The 19,973-nt window shown below is 47.7% G+C and overlaps 1 protein-coding gene and 1 long non-coding RNA gene across 2 annotated transcripts in view; both read left to right on the top strand.

Annotated features, from left to right (window-relative positions):
- The window catches only part of LOC134984503 (zinc finger protein 585A-like), a 593,603-nt gene that overhangs the window by 548,519 nt on the left and 25,111 nt on the right, over nt 1–19,973 (top strand). The window lies entirely within an intron of this gene.
- On the top strand, nt 19,001–19,532 carry LOC134984508 (uncharacterized). Its single transcript, XR_010191755.1, has 3 exons — nt 19,001–19,080; nt 19,199–19,296; nt 19,450–19,532. It is a non-coding gene; the product is annotated as an uncharacterized LOC134984508 (long non-coding RNA).

A 19,973-nucleotide genomic window follows, 5' to 3' on the forward strand; every position in this document is an offset into this window, starting at 1 on the left:
ATTTGAAAAATCGGCGCGGGGGCACCTCCTCTAATTCCAGTTTGTAACCCTGGGAAACTATTTCCAACACCCAGGGATTCAGGTCTGATCTGACCCAGGCCTGACTGAAAAGTCGAAGACGTGCCCCCACCGGTGCGGACTCCCTCAGGGGAGCCCTAGCGTTATGCTGTGGGTTTTGGAGTAGCCGGGGAGGACTTTTGTTCCTGGGCAACTGCCGAAGCAGGTGCTCTTTTGCCTCTGCCCTTACCTCTGGCAAGGAAAGAGGATCCCTGACCTCTTCTGGACTTGTGCGACCGAAAGGACTGCATCTGATAGGGTGGTACTTTCTTTTGCAGTTGGGGAATATATGGTAAAAAAATTTATTTACCTGCTGTAGCTGTGGAAACCAGGTCCGTCAGCCCATCCCCAAACAATACATCTCCCTTATAGGGTAGTACTTCCATATGTTTTTGTAATCCGCATCACCCGTCCATCGGCGAGTCCATAAGGATCTTCTCGCCGAGATAGACATGGCATTGGCCCTAGAAGCTAGCAATCCAATGTCCCTTTGAGCATCCCTCATAAATAAGACTGCGTCTTTTATATGGGCTAGAGTTAAGAATATAGTATCCTTATCCATATTATCAAAGTGATCTGTCAGCTCATCTGTCCAAGCTGCAATTGCGCTACACACCCATGCAGACGCAATTGTCGGTCTTAGCACAGCACCCGTATGAGAATAAATACACTTTAAGGTAGTTTCTTGCCTGCGATCTGCAGGGTCCTTAAGGGCCGCTGTGTTAGGAGACGGTAGCGCCACTTTCTTGGACACGCGCGTCAGGGCCTTGTCCACAGTGGGGGGTGATTCCCAAATCTCCCTGTCCTGTTTAGAGAAGGGGTATGCCATATAAATTCTTTTGGGGATCTGCGGTCTCTTTTCCGGAGTCTCCCAAGCTTTTCCAAGGAAATCATTTAATTTATGAGATGTGGGAAAATTAATAATCTGTTTCTTTCCTTTAAACATGTGTACCCTTGTGTCGGGGACCGAGGGTTCATCCTCAATATGCAACACATCCCTTATTATCACAATCATACACTGAATGGTTTTAGTCACCCTAGGGTGCACTTCGTCATAGTCGACACTGGAATCAGAATCCGTGCCGGTAGTAGTGTCTTGTGTTAAGGGACGCTTTTGAAACCCCGACAGGCCCTGTGAGTCGGTCCAATCCGAGGATTGACCCCCTGATGTCCCCCCTAATTCAGCCTTATCAAGCCTTTTATGTAAAGATGCCACACTTGTATTCAACATATGCCACATGTCCATCCAATTTCTGAGTCGGCACAACCGACGGGGACACACCACTCATTTGCTCCACCTCCTCCTTGGAGAAGCGTTCCGCCTCAGACATGTCGACACACACGTACCGACACCCCACACACACAGGGATTAACCTATAAGGCAGGCTTTTTCAACCAGTGTGCCGTGGCACACTAGTGTGCCGCGAGCAGTTGCAAGGTGTGCCGCGGAGCCAGAGCATCTTCCTGCACCTTCAAAGTGAACTGTTGTCCCGGGCTCTTCTTAGAGTATTAGTCGTGCGGATATCATAGGTCACGGCCGCCACGTCTCGCCACCCAGCCAGCCCACCCGCCTGCATATACATTTTTCAGGTCCTGCCTACATACACTGCTTTCCTTGCCCACCCACACCCACACCTGCCCGATGGCCCACTGCTCATTATTCGCAGCAATCCGCTATGAACAACCCCCGCCACTGAGGGACAGGAAGGAGAACAGCTGACCAGTAGAAGCTAATATTTGTTATTTTATTTCTGCTGTGGGGAGAATAAGGATTTATGGGGGGAACAATGTGAATAATTTATGTGGGGAGCAACATGATTTATGTGGGGAGAAATGTAATTGATTTATGTGGGGAGCAACAGGATTTATGTGGGGAGCAATGCGATTGTTTTTTCTGTGTAGGCCAATGTATGTGTGGATTTTTTTTTACTGTGAGGGCCAATGTGTGTGTGTTTTTTTTCTGTGGGGAACTTATGGCGTGCCTTGGCAATTTTAAAATATTATTCGGTGTGCCGCAAATAAAAAAAGGTTGAAAATCACTGCTATAAGGGGACAAAACCCCAACCAGGTCCTTAGGAGAGACAGAGAGAGAGTATGCCAGCACATACCCAGCGCTTAAAAACACTGGAATATAAATGACCAGATAGCGCTTTTTCTCTGACGTCCTAGTGGATGCTGGGAACTCCGTAAGGACCATGGGGAATAGCGGCTCCGCAGGAGACTGGGCACAAAAGTAAAGCTTTAGGACTACCTGGTGTGCACTGGCTCCTCCCCCCATGACCCTCCTCCAAGCCTCAGTTAGATTTTTGTGCCCGACCGAGCTGGGTGCAAACTAGGGGGCTCTCCTGAGCTTCTTAGAAAAAAGTTAGTTTAGGTTTTTTATTTTCAGTGAGACCTGCTGGCAACAGGCTCACTGCTACGAGGGACTAAGGGGAGAAGAAGCGAACCTGCCTGCTTGCAGCCAGCTTGGGCTTCTTAGGCTACTGGACACCATTAGCTCCAGAAGGATCGAACACAGGCCCAGCCTCGGAGTCCGGTCCCAGAGCCGCGCCGCCGGCCCCCTTACAGAGCCAGAAGCAAGAAGTGGTCCAGAAAATCGGCGGCAGAAGACATCAGTCTTCATCAAGGTAGCGCACAGCACTGCAGCTGTGCGCCATTGCTCCTCATGCACACCTCACACTGCGGTCACTGAGGGTGCAGGGCGCTAGGGGGGGGGCGCCCTGAGCAGCAATGTAAACACCTTGGCTGGCGAAAATACACCACATATAACCCCCAGGGCTATATGGATGTATTTTAACCCCTGCCAGAATTCACCAAAAAGCGGGAGAAAAGGCAGCCGAGAAGGGGGCGGAGCCTATCTCCTCAGCACACGGGCGCCATTTTCCATCACAGCTCCGCTGGAAGGACGTCTCCCTGACTCTCCCCTGCAGTCCTGTACTACAGAAAAGGGTAAAAAAGAGAGGGGGGCACTAATTTGGTGCAGTTTTAATAATAACAGCAGCTATAAAGGGAAAAGCACATTTTATAGTGGTATTCCTGTCTATATATAGCGCTCTGGTGTGTGCTGGCATACTCTCCCTCTGTCTCCCCAAAGGGCTAGTGGGGTCCTGTCCTCTATTAGAGCATTCCCTGTGTGTGTGCTGTGTGTCGGTACGATTGTGTCGACATGTTTGAGGAGGAAAATGAGATGGAGGCGGAGCAATTGCCTATTATAGAGTTGTCACCCCCTAGGGAGTCGACACCTGAGTGGATGAGCTTATGGAAGGAATTGCGTGACAGTGTCAGCTCTTTACGAAAGACAGTTGACGACATGAGACAGCCGGCTACTCAGCTTGTGCCTGTCCAGGGGTCTCAAACGCCATCAGGGGCTTTAAAACGCCCGTTACCTCAGATGGCAGACACAGACACGGACACTGACTCCAGTGTCGATGATGAGGAGACAAACGTGACTTCCAGTAGGGCCACACGTTACATGATTGAGGCAATGAAAAATGTATTGCATATTTTTGATAATACAAGTACCACTAAAAAGGGTATTATGTTTGGTGAGAAAAAACTGCCTGTAGTTTTTCCTGTATCCGAGGAATTAAATGAAGTGTGTGATGAGGCGTGGGTTTCCCCCGATAAAAAACTGATAATTCCTAAAAGGTTATTGGCATCATACCCTTTCCCGCCAGAGGATAGGGCACGTTGGGAAACACCCCCTAGGGTGGATAAAGCGCTCACACGTTTGTCTAAACAGGTGGCACTACCCTCTCCTGACACGGCTGCACTAAAGGAACCTGCCGATAGAAAGCAGGAGAATATCCTAAAATGTATATACACTCACACGGGTGTTATACTGCGACCAGCAATCGCCTCAGCCTGGATGTGCAGTGCTGGTGTGGCGTGGTCGGATTCCCTGACTGAAAATATTGATACCCTAGATAGGGACAGTATATTACTGACTATAGAGCATTTAAAAGATGCATTTTTATATATGCGGGATGCACAGAGGGATATTTGCCGACTGGCATCAAGAGTTAGCGCGCTGTCCATTTCTGCAAGAAGAGGTTTATGGACGCGGCAGTGGTCAGGTGATGCAGATTCCAAAAGGCACATGGAAGTATTGCCTTATAAGGGGGAGGAGTTATTTGGGGTAGGTCTATCAGACCTGGTAGCCACGGCAACTGCTGGAAAATCCACATTTTTACCCCAGGTAGCCTCTCAACATAAGAAGACGCCGTATTATCAGGCGCAGCCCTTTCGGCCCCATAAGGGCAAGCGGGCAAAAGGCGCCTCATTTCTGCCCCGTGGCAGAGGGAGAGGAAAAAGGCTGCAGCAAACAGCCAGTTCCCAGGAACAGAAGCCCTCTCCCGCCTCCGCAAAGTCCTCAGCATGACGCTGGGGCTTTACAAGCGGACTCAGGCACGGTGGGGGCCCGTCTGAAGAAGTTCAGCGCGCAGTGGGCCCACTCGCAAGTGGACCCCTGGATCCTTCAGGTGGTATCTCATGGGTACAAATTGGAATTCGAGACGTCTCCCCCTCGCCGTTTCCTAAAGTCTGCTTTACCGACGTCTCCCTCAGACAGGGAGGCAGTATTGGAAGCCATTCACAAGCTGTATTCCCAGCAGGTGATAATCAAGGTACCCCTCCTGCAACAGGGAAAGGGGTACTATTCCACACTATTTGTGGTACCGAAGCCGGAAGGCTCGGTGAGACCAATTTTAAATTGAAAAATCCTTGAACACTTACATACAGAGGTTCAAATTCAAGATGGAGTCACTCAGAGCAGTGATTGCAAACCTGGAAGAAGGGGATTATATGGTGTCTCTGGACATCAAAGATGCTTACCTACATGTCCCAATTTACCCTTCTCACCAAGGGTACCTCAGGTTTGTGGTACAGAACTGTCACTATCAATTTCAGACGCTGCCGTTTGGATTGTCCACGGCACCCCGGGTCTTTACCAAGGTAATGGTCGAAATGATGATACTCCTTCGAAAGAAGGGAGTTTTAGTTATCCCTTACTTGGACGATCTCCTGATAAGGGCAAGATCCAGAGAACAGTTGGAAGTCGGGGTAGCACTATCTCAGGTAGTGTTGCGGCAGCATGGTTGGATTCTCAATATTCCAAAATCGCAGCTGTTCCCGACGACACGCCTTCTATTCCTAGGGATGATCCTGGACACAGTCCAGAAAAAGGTGTTTCTCCCGGAGGAGAAAGCCAGGGAGTTATCCGAGCTAGTCAGAAATCTCCTAAAACCAGGCCAAGTCTCAGTGCATCAATGCACAAGGGTCCTGGGAAAAATGGTGGCTTCTTACGAAGCAATCCCATTCGGCAGATTCCACGCAAGAACCTTCCAGTGGGATCTGCTAGACAAATGGTCCGGGTCGCATCTTCAGATGCATCAGCGGATAATCTTGTCACCAAAGACAAGGGTGTCTCTCCTGTGGTGGTTGCAGAGTGCTCATCTTCTAGAGGGCCGCTGATTCGGCATTCAGGACTGGGTCCTGGTGACCACGGATGCCAGCCTGAGAGGCTGGGGAGCAGTCACACAGGGTAGAAATTTCCAGGGCTTGTGGTCAAGCCTGGAGACATCACTTCACATAAATATCCTGGAGCTAAGGGCCATCTACAATGCTCTAAGCCTAGCAAGACCTCTGCTTCAAGGTCAGCCGGTGCTGATCCAGTCAGACAACATCACGGCAGTCGCCCACGTAAACAGACAGGGCGGCACAAGAAGCAGGAGGGCAATGGCAGAAGCTGCAAGGATTCTTCGCTGGGCGGAAAATCATGTGATAGCACTGTCAGCAGTGTTCATTCCGGGAGTGGACAACTGGGAAGCAGACTTCCTCAGCAGGCACGACCTCCACCCGGGAGAGTGGGGACTTCATCCAGAAGTCTTCCACATGATTGTGAACCGTTGGGAAAAACCAAAGGTGGACATGATGGCGTCCCGCCTCAACAAAAAACTAGACAGGTATTGCGCCAGGTCAAGGGACCCTCAGGCAATAGCTGTGGACGCTCTGGTAACACCGTGGGTGTACCAGTCAGTGTATGTGTTCCCTCCTCTGCCTCTCATACCCAAGGTACTGAGAATCATAAGAAGGAGAGGAGTAAGGACTATACTCGTGGCTCCGGATTGGCCAAGAAGGACTTGGTACCCGGAACTTCAAGAGATGCTCACAGAGGACCCGTGGCCTCTACCTCTAAGAAGGGACCTGCTCCAGCAGGGACCCTGTCTGTTCCAAGACTTACCGCGGCTGCGTTTGACGGCATGGCGGTTGAACGCCGGATCCTGAAGGAAAAAGGCATTCCAGAAGAAGTCATCCCTACTTTGATAAAAGCCAGAAAGGATGTAACCGCAAAGCATTATCACCGCATTTGGCGAAAATATGTTGCGTGGTGCGAGGCCAGGAAGGCCCCGACGGAGGAATTTCAACTGGGTCGATTCCTACATTTCCTGCAAACAGGAGTGTCTATGGGCCTCAAATTGGGATCCATTAAGGTTCAGATTTCGGCCCTGTCGATTTTCTTCCAGAAAGAACTGGCTTCAGTTCCTGAAGTTCAGACATTTGTCAAGGGGGTGCTGCATATACAGCCTCCTTTTGTGCCTCCAGTGGCACCTTGGGATCTCAATGTAGTTTTGGGGTTCCTAAAATCACATTGGTTTGAACCACTTAAATCTGTGGATTTAAAATATCTCACGTGGAAAGTGGTCATGCTGTTGGCCCTGGCTTCGGCCAGGCGCGTGTCGGAATTGGCGGCTTTATCCTGTAAAATCCCTTATCTGATTTTCCATTCGGACAGGGCGGAATTGAGGACTCGTCCTCAGTTTCTCCCTAAGGTGGTGTCAGCGTTTCACCTGAACCAGCCTATTGTGGTGCCTGCAGCTACTAGGGACTTGGAGGACTCCAAGTTGCTAGACGTTGTCAGGGCCCTGAAAATATATATTTTAGAATTTACTTACCGATAATTCTATTTCTCGTAGTCCGTAGTGGATGCTGGGCGCCCATCCCAAGTGCGGATTGTCTGCAATACTTCTACATAGTTATTGTTAACTAATCGGGTTCTTGTTGTGAGCCATCTATTCAGAGGCTCCTCTGTTATCATGCTGTTACCTGGGTTTTGTATCACAAGTTGTACGGTGTGATTGGTGTGGCTGGTATGAGTCTTACCCGGGATTCAAAAATCCTTCCTTTATTGTGTACGCTCGTCTGGGCACAGTATCCTAACTGAGGCTTGAAGGAGGGTCATAAGGGGAGGAGCCAGTGCACACCAGGTAGTCCTAAAGCTTTCTTTTTGTGCCCAGTCTCCTGCGGAGCCGCTATTCCCCATGGTCCTTACGGAGTTCCCAGCATCCACTACGGACTACGAGAAATAGAAGTATCGGTGAGTAAATTCTTATTTTTTGACACTGTGGACCACCCTCTCCTGCAAATCCTTCACTCTATTGGTCTGTGTGATACTGCCCTCTCTTGGCTGTCTTCCTGCCTCTCTGACCGTTTCTTCTCTGTCTCCTCTCATGACTCCACCTCCCCCCACTTCCACTAACTGTAGGTGTCCCCCAAGGTTCTGTCCTTGGTCCTCTTCTTTTCTCTCTCTATACGTCCTCACTAGGTAAGCTCATTAGTTCTTTTGATTTCCAATATCTTCTCTATGCTGATGACACTCAAATCTATCTTTCCTCTCTCCGGACTTCTCTCCTGCTCTCCTTACTCGTATCTCTGTCTCTGCATGTTCCAGCGCTTTATTACACCTAACATGTCTAAGACCGAGCTGATCATCTTCCCTCCCTCCCGCATAACCTCACCTCCCACAATGTCATTATCTATTGATGGCACTACTATCTCCTCTAGCCCCCAAGTGCGCTGTCTTAGAGTAATCCTTCCCTCCTTCCTCTCCTTCACACCACACATTCAGCATCTCTCACGGTGCTGCCGTTTTCATCTAAAAAATATTTCTATGATCAGACCCTTTCTCACCCAGAATTCCACCAAGACTGATCCACTCACCGGTCATCTCCAGACTGGTCTACTGTAATCTCCTCCTGACTGGCACCCCTAATACATACATATCTCCACTCCAATCTACCCTCAATGCTGCGGCCTGGCCCATCTTCCTCACCAAATGTCCTACGTCCACCTCCCCTCTCCTACAAGCCCTTCACTGGCTCTCCTTCCCCTTCAGAATCCAATTCAAACTTCTCAAACTCACTTAAAAAGCCCTCACCCACTCCTCTCCCATTTACATCTCTGACCTTATCTCCCTTTACACCACCACCCGTCCTCTTCGCTCTGCTAATGCACGCCGCCTCCTGCCAACTGATTACCTCCTCCCACTCCTACCTACAAGATTTCTCACGTGCTGCTCCCTGTCTCTGGAATTCTCTGCCTCTCCCCATCCCACTCTCCACCTCTCTACAAAACTTCAATTGGGCTCTCAAGACCCACTTCTTCACCAACCCCAGCCAACTATCCTCCTAACCGTCTTGTCCACGCTCACAGTCTACCCCTTCTATGTCACCCTGGTGTGTTAGCCCTTCACCTTTTAGATTGTAAGCTTGCAAGAGCAGGGCCTTCTCCATCATGTGCCTTGCCTTCTCTTACTTACACTATCTTATACTCCATACTCCTTGTGATGGCACCTAACCCTTGGGATCTATGGGCACTTTAAGAGTTTAATGGTATGGGCTGGCTCCTCCCTCTGTGCCCCTTCTACCAAACTCAGTTTAGAAAATGTGCACGGAGGAGCTGGTCACAGCTAGGGGAGCTCCTAGGAGTTCTTTTAGATTTATTATTTTTTTAAAGAGAAAGGTACAGGGAGACTGCTGGCAACAGCCTCCCTGCTCCGTGGGACTTGGGGGGGGGGGGGAGTAGGATCCAACCCTAGAGGTTAATGGCCCCTATCTCCGATGACAGGACACTGAGCTCCTGAGTGTGATGATCGCAAGCCCCTGAGGCGACAACTCACTCCCGCAGCACGGTCGCCACCCCCTAACAGAGCCAGAAGATGGAGGTGGTGAGTATGACACCGGCGCCCCGATAAGCGGGTCACCAGCGAGAATGGCAGCACAAGGGTTGGAGCGCAGCGCTGTAAGGATGCGCTCCGGAGTGCTCAGAGGTACAGTTGTGTGGCGCTGTGAGGGGCGCCCTGGGCCAGCGCAATACCCTAAACACTGGTCACTATGGTTATTAAGGACTCTGTACTGCTGCTAGCAACAATTTACCTCAGGCCAGTCTAAAATCAGAATTGCGTAGTCGCACCATTACAGGGGGCGGAGCTTCTCCTCAGGACGGATCCAGAACTCACCAGCGCCATTTTCTCCCTCCAGATCACAGCCAAAAGACGCTGACAGGGAGCGCTGACCCTCCACTTAACTCCAGCTAACCTGTGCGGTACCAGAGTGTTATAGAAGGGGGGAAAGTGTTATTCACTATTATTATTGCTGTTTAATCTATTAAGGTTACTCAGTCAGCGCCAGGCATTTATTATATAACTGCCTACAGGGGCACTGTGTGACTGGCTCCTTATACTCTGTGACTCTCTGAAGGCACTCTGGGGGAAATTGTGTCTGGCATTTTCCTGTGTGTGTGTATGTGTATATATCTCACATTACCATGTGTAGGAACTCTGTTTCTTGTGCTGCAGAGTGTGTATCTTCTCCAGAGGAGTCTATTCCATGTACTCAGAAATGCAATGTACCGTGTCAGACCTCTGAATCCGAACCCCAATGGGTGGCTTCTATTAAGGGAATGATATCCCAGATTTCCTCTAGGATAGCTCATAATGAGACTGAAACACAGGGTTTGAAAAGATCTGTAGAGGTTTTGTCGTGTTCAACTCCCACTACCTCATCCAGGACCCCTGATATATATCATAAAAAGCGTGCTCTTGCAAAAATAATGCATGTCGACACGGATACCGACTTTGATTCAGAGGACGGTGATGGGGATATACGGGGGGAGAGGCATCCCTTGCTAAGGGGGTGCAACTCATGATTGAGGCTATTAAGGATGTTTTACACATTACTGATAAGGTTCCTGAGCAGATGGAGGAGGCTTACTTTACAGACAATAAGAAAGCCTCCCTTATCTTCCCTGCATCTAAGGAATTGAACGCATTGTTTGAAAATCCTGGGAAAACCCGGAGAAAAAATTTCAGATCCCTAAAAGGGATCGTTAGAGGTGTGGATCTCCACGGCAACTGCTGGTAAGTCAACTTTTCTTCCCTCTGCTACACCACTGACTAAGAAATCATATCCTACGTCTGCAATGCAGTCCTTTTGGTTCGCTAAAGCAAAAAAAGTCCAAATCCCCCTCCACTGCCTATAGAGGTGGCTGGGGGAAATCCCGAAAACCTGCACCCACATGTTCCCAGGATCAGAAACCTTTTTCTACTCCCTCAGAATCCTCGGCATGACGGTGGACCTCCCAGCCTTGAGATCAGGCAGGTGGGAGCAAGACTAAGAAATTTCAGTCATGTCTGGGCGTCCTCATGCCTGGATCCCTGGGTAATGGATATTGTTACCCATGGGTACAGGCTGGAGTTTCAGGAACTTCCACCTCACAGATTCTTCAAATCAGGCTTGCCAGCTTCGCTGACAGAAAGTGCTATCCTACAGGAAGCCATTCAAAAGTTGCTAAGGTCAAATGTCATTGTTCCAGTTCCACCTCACCTACAGCACAAGGGTTATTATTCAAACCTGTTTGTGGTACCGAAACCGGATGGTTCGGTAAGACCGATATTAAATCTAAAGTCATAGAACCCCTACTTGAGGGAATTCAATTTCAAGATGGCGTCTCTGAGAGCGGTGATCTCAGGAAGGGGAATTCCTGGTATCCCTGGATATCAAGGATGCATACCTTCACATCCCGATCTGGCCGCCTCACCAGGCTTATCTCAGATTTGCACTACTGGACTGTCACTATCAGTTCCAGGCGCTGCCGTTTGGCCTCTCCACGGCACCAAAAGTGTTCAAGGTGATGGCGGAGCTGATGCTACGCCTCCGCAAGCAGGGTGTGAACATAATTCCTTATCTGGAAGACCTGCTGATAAAAGCGTCTTCCAGCGAGAAGCTGTTACAGAGTATTGCTCTCATGACTCAACTACAGGATCGTGGGTGGATCCTGAATCTTCCAAAGTCGCGTCTGGAGCCGACAAGGAGACTGTCCTTCCTGGGGATGATCCTCGACTTGGAACTACAGAGAGGTTTCTGCCGGAGGAGAAAGCGTTGGTGATACAAACAATGGACCGGGCTGTCCTGAAGCCAGGCCGTGTATCGGTTCATCAGTGCATTTGCCTTCTAGGGAAGATGGTTGCCTCCTACTAGGCTCTACAGTACGGAAGATTTCATGCACGGTCGTTCCAACTGGATCTCCTGGACAAATGGTCGGGATCTCATCTTCACATGCACCAGAGGATACGTCTGTCACCGAAAGCCAGAATATCACTCCTCTGGTGGCTGCAATCTTCTCACCTTCTAGAGGGTCGCAGGTTCGGGATTCAGAATTGGATCCTCCTAACCACGGATGCCAGTCTCAGAGGGTGGGGAGCAGTCACCCAGGGGGAAAACTTCCAAGGAAGGTGGTCAAGTCTGGAATCCATCCTTCCAATAAACATTCTGGAACTAAGGGCCGTGTACAAGCGGCACATCTTCTAAAAGATCAGGCCATTCAGGTTCAGTCGGACAATGCAACAACAGTGGCCTACATAAACCGACAAGGCGGAACGAAAAGCAGAGCTGCAATGTCAGAGGTAACAAGAATCATCCTCTGGGCGGAAAAGCACACGGTGGCGCTGTCAGCAATTTTCATTCCAGGAGTGGACAACTGGGAAGCTGCCTTCCTCAGCAGACACGATCTCCATCCGGGAGAGTGGGGCCTCCACCCAGAGATGTTCGCAGAGGTGACAAGTCTTTGGGGCATACCTCAAATAGACATGATGGCCTCACGCCTCAACAAGAAGCTTTGGAGGTATTGTTCCAGGTCGAGGGATGCACAGGCAGTGGCGGTGGACACCCTGGTAACTCCGTGGGTGTTCAAGTCGGTGTATGTGTTCCCTCCTCTTCCACTCATCACAAGGATCCTCAAAATAATCAAAAGAATAAGAGTTCAGGCGATTCTCATTGCTCTGGACTGGCCAAGAAGGGCTTGGTACGCGGATCTTCTGGAATTACTGCTGGAAGATCCAAGGCCTCTTCCTCTTTGAGAGGACCTTCAGCAACAGGGGCCGTTCACTTATCAAGACTTACCACTGCTACGTTTGATGGCATGGAGGTTGAATGCCAGATTTTAGCTCAGAAGGGTATCCCAAGTGAGGTTATTCCTACCCTGATACAGGCTAGGAAGGGGTTAACATCAAAACATTACCATCGGATTTGGAAAAAGTACGTGTCTTGGTGTGATACCAAGAAGTTTCCTACGGTGGAGTTTCAACTTGGACGGTTTCTCCTCTTCCTGCAAGCAGGGGTGGATGTGGGCCTGTGCCTGGGCTCCATAAAAGTCCAGATTTCGGCCTTGTCCATTCTCTTCCAGAAATAACTGGCTGCCCTCCTTGAGGTTCAGACTTTCTTGAAAGGCCTCCCTTTGTGCCTCCTACGGCACCTTGGAACCTTAACATGGTACTGCAGTTCCTGCAATCGGATTGGTTTGAGCCAAAGTAAAAGCAAATGTCCTTTAGAGACTCTCAGCGCTGTCTTATTACTGCAAATTTAAAAATTAAAATTAAAATAGTGTTTCTTCAAGTTGATATATCACGCCTCACTTCCAACTGATAAAAACAATTCCGTTTATTCATAAAAAGTCTCTTATTGAATCTTGTACATACTCCGGATCACAGTATTCCCATAGTCAGAAACAGATAGCAGCGTAGATGAAAAAAGGAGTTATCTCACCGGATTCTCTGGACATCGCTCTATCTTGCGGCTCTGCTTACCCGCCTCAGGTCGTTGTACTCGGTGCTGCCGGCTATGCACCTGACCTCTCAGCTGTATTAGCAGATAGATATCCCGTTCCTTCACTTTGCCTGTGTTACCAGGCTACGTGCACAGGTATCTCCGCTGGCCGTCTCTCGGTGCATGTATCTCCCCGCTGCTGCTATGGTTCTCCTATGATACCGGTCCCGTTGTGTACACCAACAGCGTGTTGCTTCCACAGCCGGGGGGTTTGAACAGGGAATTCGAAACCAAATGGCTCCTGCTGCAGCCAGTAACCGGGAGCAAACGAAGAAAACAGTTATGCGTTGTAAGGGCGGAAGTTCTCTCCTGATGTCATCACAGGCAAAGTGAAGGAACGGGATATCTATCTGCTATTACAGCTGAGAGGTCAGGTGCATAGCCGGCAGCACCGAGTACAACGACCTGAGGCGGGGAAGCAGAGCCGCAAGATAGAGCGACGTCCAGAGAATCCGGTGAGATAACTCCTTTTTTCATCTACGCTGCTATCTGTTTCTGACTATGGGAATACTGTGATCCGGAGTATGTACAAGATTCAATAAGAGACTTTTTATGAATAAACGGAATTGTTTTTATCAGTTGGAAGTGAGGCGTGATATATCAACTTGAAGAAACACTATTTTTATTTTTATTTTTAAATTTGCAGTAATAAGACAGCGCTGAGAGTCTCTAAAGGACATTTGCTTTTACTTTGTTTCACACAGCTGATATGCTGATCAGCTTTTTCCGATAAGAGACACAGCTGCAGTTTTTGTTTGAGGCGCTTGTGGATGAGTTTCCCTAGACCATTGCATTTCGGATTGGTTTGAGCCTTTACAGGAGGTTGAGGTCAAGTTTCTTGGTCACACTGTTGGCATTGGCATCTGCTAGACATGTGTTGGAATTGCGGGCATTGTCCTACAAGAGCCCCTACTTGATTTTTCATGAAGATAGAGCTGAGCTCAGGACGCGTCAGCAATTTCTTTTGATAGTTGTGTCGGCTTTTCATATCAATCAACCTATTGTGGTGCCAGTGGCTACTGACTCCTCAATTACTTCAAAGTCCTTGTATGTTGTGAGGGCTTTGAAGATTTATGTGAAGAGAACTTCCCTTCACAGAAATTTAGACGTTCTGTTTGCCCTTTATGATCCCAACAAGGTTGGGTGTCCTGCTTCAAAGCAGACGACTTCTCGCTAGATCAGGTTCACTATCCAGCATAGTTGGGGGTGTGCTTTGCGCTCCCTATAATGGTTACTTGTATGTTCAGGTATCCATGCAGCCCAGGTTAGAGTAGGAAACTTTTTTCGGTTGTTTCCTTGTTTTGCAATTTCTAGGGGGAAGGGACCAACCTTTGGCGCTACTGGATAATGCTCAAAATTGGTAATTTACTAAAGAAATAGGGTGCAGTTTCATGCAAGAATTGAGTTTTTGAAAAATGGTAAATGACAAGAGAATACAGTGAGATTCTATTTTCTCTTTCTATGCTGATTGAGGTGTGTAAAATTGTATACAGAGTATATATAGGTGTAATAAATGTACAATAGTAGTAATATAAAGGCAATGGGATCTGTCTAAAATTGAACTTATTTAATAGGCTAATATTCGTTAAGATGACAGTGTTATTTCATGTCTTAATATCTGAGCGCGCTCTTTGCGGTATTAACACTTAACATACAGTACAGGTGTCAATAGAAATAAAATAAACAATTAACATTTTGTATATGATTATAAAATTAAAAAATTATATATATTGGAGACCGGTCTCCAGCTCGTCAGACACGAGTTCTGGCGGGACGTTCTGTGTCCGCAAAAGTCCGTTAATGAGTTCCTAGTGATCCGTAATCACAATGCAGAGTGCTTGCAGTGCTTCAGCGTTCAGATAAAAAGTTTGTAGGGACGCTTACGTGCCTTCATCCCGTCCGGGGCTGGGGGATCCGTTGTTCCCGCTTACGTCCTTTAGTGCTGCTGGTGTTTTTCTCCGTAGCCGCGCTGTGTTACAGGCGCCTGTAACTCCGATCCTCTTGGTGCTTTCTCGCCGGCGGCACTAAAGGACGTAAGCGGGAACAACGGATGAAGGCACGTAAGCGTCCCTACAAACTTTTTATCTGAACGCTGAAGCACTGCAAGCACTCTACATTGTGATTACGGATCACTAGGAACTCATTAACGGACTTTTGCGGACACATAACGTCCCGCCAGAACTCGTGTCTGACGAGTCACCATTTTCACACAGAGCTGGAGACCGGTCTCCAATATATATCATTTTTTTATTTTATAATCATATACAAAATGTTAATTGTTTATTTTATTTCTATTGACACCTGTACTGTATGTTAAGTGTTAATACCGCAAAGAGCGCGCTCAGATATCAAGACATGAAATAACACTGTCATCTTAACGAATATTAGCCTATTAAATAAGTTCAATTTTAGACAGATCCCATTGCCTTTATATTACTACTATTGTACATTTATTACACCTATATATACTCTGTATACAATTTTACACACCTCAATCAGCATAGAAAGAGAAAATAGAATCTCACTGTATTCTCTTGTCATTTACCATTTTTCAAAAACTCAATTCTTGCATGAAACTGCACCCTATTTCTTTAGTAAATTACCAATTTTGAGCATTATTCAGTAGCGCCAAAGGTTGGTCCCTTCCCCCTAGAGATCACTATCCAGCATGCTTATTCTACGGCAGGAATGTCGTGTCCTACGTCTGTTAAGGCCCACTCTACTCGTAAAGTGGGTTCTTCCTGGGTGGCTGCCCGGGGTGTCTCGGCTTTACAGCTTTGCTGAGCAGCTACTTGGTCTGGGTCGAACACGTTTGCTAAGTTCTACAAGTTCGATACTTTGGCCTCTGAGGACCTAAAGTTTGGTCAAGCAGTTCTGCAGGAGCCTCTGCCCTCTCCCTTCCATACTGGGAGCTTTGGTACATCCCTTTGGTACTAATATGGACCCCAGTATCCTCTAGGATGTAAGAGAAAATAGGATTTTAATTACCTACCGGTAAATCCTTTTCTCATAGTCTGTAGAGGCGCTTCATTTTCCTGCAGTTGTTACTTGGATCAGTTCTGCCTTGTTCCTTGGTTGAGTACTGTTGTTCAGCCGTTACTGAATCGCTTCAAGCTGGTTAGCTTGGGTTTCTGTTGTTATGTGTGAGCTGTTATGAATCTCACCACTATCTGTGTAAAATCCTTCTTTCGACGTTGTTCGTCTCCTCGGGCACAGATTCTAGACTGAGTCTGGTAGGATGGGCATAGAGAAAGGAGCCAGCCCACACTATTAAACTCTTAAAGTGCCAATGGCTCCTGGTGGACCCGTCTATACACCCCCAGGGCGCAACGGCCAGCGGCTTGTAATGAGTCAAATTGACTCATTACAAGCCGCCTGTTCTGTGCTGTGTGCGCCGCGCTGGAGAATACGGAGGCAGGGGAGGAGGAGGAGGGACGGGGACTGGAGACGCAACAGCGCTATGTAATTTGTAGTGGCGCCACTGCAGCAGTCCCTTCTCCTTCTGCATTGGCTGCCCGGCGCTGCTGTGAATGCTGGGATGCGCTTCCCTCATCCCAGCATTTACAGCGGCGGCCAGCCAATGCGGAAGGAGAGGGGACTGCTACATCGGTGCCTCTACCAATTACATAGCACTGCTGCGGCTCCAGTCCCCCTCCCTCCTCCTCCTTCTTTCCTGCCCGGGATCTGCCAGCACTGAGAAGCCTGACTGCCAATGGGGAGAGATGGTAAGTATCTATTTATATCTCTATTTATTTATCTCTATCTCTCTACGCTGTCTGCCGTAATGTGTAAAAAGGGGACGCTGTCTGCTGTAATGTGTAAAAAGGGGACGCTGTCTGCTGTAATGTGTAAAAAGGGCACGCTGTCTGCAGTAATGTGTAAAAAGGGGACACTGCCTGCCGTAATGTGTAAAAAGGGGACGCTGTCTGCCGTAATGTGTTAAAAGGGGACGCTCTCTGCCGTAATGTGTAAAAAGGGCTCGCTTTCTGCTGTAATGTGTAAAAAAGGAGGCGCTGTCTGCCGTAATGTATAAAAAGGGGACGCTGTCTGCCGTAATGTCTAAAAATGGGGACTGGCTGCCGCAATGTGTAAAAAGGGGGACTGTCTGCCGTAATGTGTAAAAGGGGCTCTACCAGGTGTAGTGGCGCTACTGTGCAACGTAATTTGAATAGTGGAGACTACTGTGCACCGTAGTATGAATTGGTATTATTTTGTGGCCACGCCCCTTCCCCATGAAGCCACGCCCCTGTATATTTTGCACGCGCCTGCGGCGCGCAGTGCCCCTGTCTTATATAGAGGGGGCGCTAATGCCGTTTCTTGCACACAGCGCTAAAATGCCTAGTTATAGCACTGCCTTATGGCACCATATAAATAAAGGATAATACTAAATTGTTTTCTTTAACTGATACAATTCACCATTATTGTTTCTTCTAAATACTTTTCATCCATTTATTGTTGAAACATTAGTATGCAAGATTTACAGTATGATCGTATCATTACAGTGACATGACTGGGGAGGTGAGGGGATCTGGGAGCATCACAGTGATGTCACATATATTTATAGTAATAATACAAGGACATGACTGGGGAGGTGAGGGGATCTGGGAGCGTCACAGTGACATCACTTATATCTATAGTAATAATACAGGGACATGACTGGGGAGGTGAGGGGATCTGGGAGCGTCACAGTGACATCACTTATATCTATAGTAATAATACAGGGACATGACTGGGCAGGTGAGTGGATCTGGGAGCATCACTGTGACGTCACTTATATCTATCGGAATAATACAGGGACTTGACTAGGGAGATGAGGGGGATCTGGGAATATCACAGTGACATCCTTTCTTTCTCTAGTAATAATACAGGGATATGACTGGGGAGGTCAGGGGATCTGGTAGCGTCACAGTAACATCACTTATATCTCTAGTAATGATACAGGGACATGTCTGGTGAGGTGAGGGGATCTGGGTGTTTCACAGTGACATCACATATATCTATAGTAATACTATAGGGACAATGATTGAGGAGGTGAGAGGATCTGGGAGCATCACAGGGACATCACTTATATCTATAATAATAATAATACTACAGAGACATGACGGGAGAGGTGAGGGGATCTGGGAGTGTCACAGGGACATCAATTATATCTATAGTAATAATACAGGGACATAACTGAGGAGGTGAGGGGATCTGGGAGTAATACAGTGACATCGCTTATATCTATAATAATAATAATAATAATACAGGGACATGACTGGGGAGGTGAGGGGATCTTGGAGTATTTACAATGATATTGATGTCTCCCTCATTTCGCAAGATTGCACAGTAGTGAAGAAGACATCCGTTAAGTGTGAGACACCAAGCAGCCGTTCCTGTGTGTCAGGAGGACTAAGCAGGACCCAGAGCCCCATTACGGTGCCTCCACCTCACTCACTGATACATGAGAAGACACAATGACCAGAAGATCAAAATTACAAGACTTTATCCGGGCTTCACCCACTCTGTGGAATGCCCTCCCACGCACAGTAAGACTCGCCTCTAGTCTCCAAACCTTTAAATGTTCCCTGAAAACTCACCTCTTCAGACAAACCTATCAAATTCCTGACCCACCCACATAACCTTCAGTGCTTCCCTATCTAATTACATCCTCTGTAGAATATTCATAACATCACATATCTTGTCTTTCTTTAGTCTCACACCCTCCTGACACTTGGATAACTTTGTGGGGTATCATCATACAACCCATTAAGAACCTAGCAATCTGGTGGACCATTATGCAATAGGTAGCATCTATCCTTGTGTATCTATGCCTATTTCCCTATAGATTGTAAGCTTGCGAGCAGGGCCTTCCTATCTCTATGTCTGTCTGTTTTTACCCTGTTTTGTTCTATTACTGTTGTTCTAATTGTAAAGCGCAACGGAATATGCTGCACCATATAAGAAACTGCTAATAAATAAATAAATATAAGGTGTCAGGATGTCACTGTCTATGTCTCCATGCAGGAGGGGGAGTATATAGAGGAACACAGGGGTCTGTACAAGGACGTGATGATGGAGAATCACCGGCCCCTCACATCACTGGGTAAGATGAGACTGTCATGTATTGTACAGGGGAGAGCAGGTATGAGGGTACCTATATACACACATCATCTGATAATCACATATATACCCTGTACTTAGTCACTGTGTGTCTCCTACAGATGGGCCCAGTAACAGAGATACCCCAGAGAGATGTCCCCGTCCTCTGTATTCCCAGGATTGTACAGAGGAGAATCACAGGATCCCACAGGAGGATCAGGTAGGTGGGATTTAGGGTCTCGACAATATACCAAAGTGACTGTCACTATATGATCTCTAGAGGAGCTGTGTGTCTTATATACTGATATTATACTGTTTCACCTCAGTTTAATCTGACTACAAATGTCATTATAGTGTGTTTTTTTTTTTTTAGGTAGAACGTCTGTCTGATATTAAAACAGAAGATATAGAGGGAGAAGAAGAGACATATGTGACTGTTATAAAGGCAGAAGATATAGAGGGAGAAGATACAGAGGGAGAAGAAGAGACGTATGTGACTGATATAAAGGCAGAAGATACAGAAGGAGAAGAAGAGACGTATGTGACTGATATAAAGGCAGAAGATACAGAGGGAGAAGAAGAGACGCATGTGACTGATACAAAGGCAGAAGATATAGAAGGAGTAGAAGAGACGTATATGACTGATATAAAGGCAGAAGATATAGGCCCTCATTCCGAGTTGTTCGCTCGTTTTTTTTCATCGCATCGCAGAGAAATTCCGCTTAGTACGCATGCGCAATGTTCGCACTGCGCCTGCGCCAAGTTATTTTGCTATGAAGATAGTATTTTTACTCACGGCTTTTTCTTCGCTCCGGCGATCGTAGTGTGATTGACAGGAAATGGGTGTTACTGGGCGGAAACACGGCGTTTTAGGGGCGTGTGGATGAAAACGCTACC

This window comes from Pseudophryne corroboree (genome assembly GCF_028390025.1).
Source record: "Pseudophryne corroboree isolate aPseCor3 chromosome 3 unlocalized genomic scaffold, aPseCor3.hap2 SUPER_3_unloc_6, whole genome shotgun sequence".
In the NCBI taxonomy this organism is placed as follows: domain Eukaryota; kingdom Metazoa; phylum Chordata; class Amphibia; order Anura; family Myobatrachidae; genus Pseudophryne; species Pseudophryne corroboree.